This window comes from Etheostoma spectabile, chromosome 8, assembly GCF_008692095.1.
Source record: "Etheostoma spectabile isolate EspeVRDwgs_2016 chromosome 8, UIUC_Espe_1.0, whole genome shotgun sequence".
Taxonomy (NCBI): domain Eukaryota; kingdom Metazoa; phylum Chordata; class Actinopteri; order Perciformes; family Percidae; genus Etheostoma; species Etheostoma spectabile.
Window position 1 is genome coordinate 27,175,603 of NC_045740.1, and position 703 is coordinate 27,176,305.

At 41.0% G+C, this 703-nt stretch overlaps 2 long non-coding RNA genes across 2 annotated transcripts in view; one reads left to right on the top strand and one right to left on the bottom strand.

Annotated features, from left to right (window-relative positions):
• Positions 1–703, top strand: part of LOC116693971 (uncharacterized) — a 7,023-nt gene that overhangs the window by 2,729 nt on the left and 3,591 nt on the right. The gene's annotated exons all lie outside the window — the stretch shown is intronic.
• The window catches only part of LOC116693970 (uncharacterized), a 21,605-nt gene continuing 21,302 nt past the window's right edge, over positions 401–703 (bottom strand). The window contains exon 3 of the long non-coding RNA XR_004333040.1: positions 401–703. This exon is cut by the window's right edge and continues 176 nt beyond it. This is a non-coding gene — a long non-coding RNA (uncharacterized LOC116693970).

The window sequence follows — 703 nt, forward strand, 5'->3', positions numbered from 1 at the left end:
GAATGACAGTGGCAAGGAAAACCTCTTTTAGGAAGAAACCTCGGACAGACCCAGGCTCTTGGTGGACGGTGCCGGTTGGGGGTGTGATGCACAGTGGCAATAATAGTCACAACGAAGATATAATGAATGCTGCCGCTGCTCTAAGCCCTGCTTTACTTTATCATAGCATCACATTCAGATTGTGACAATATGGCTAATTCTATATCTGTTTGTTTTTGGACTTAATCTGAAAGCATCAAATATTTTGTTTGAAGCAAAAGAAAAATGAAAAAACAAAAACAAAAACTTGACATTCATTCAGTGAGAATCTTGATGGACAGCACTGAAATATCATAGGATCCCATTAATAGTCAGTTAGTGAGTATTGGTCAGATCCTTAGCGTCAGAAGGAGGGTAGGGATTGCTCCGTTGCCGCCATAGAATGTTAATATTAGTGGACAGAGCACGTGTGACGTCACCCATTGGTTTGTGGTGATCTGCTATGAGTCGTCGAGTTTCCCGTTAAGGGTGCAGCCATCCTTTAGACGAGAGGAAGGAGCCACATTACGTTACACACTTTCACTGTCAATAACATCATAGCCACGCCCTAAAACACCGCCTGCTTTATCAACGATTTTAAAATCACGAGACCATAATTCAAAAAGTGATCATTCTGTATTGAGACCATACACTCATTTTGGAAATGTTTACTGAGGTAATAAAT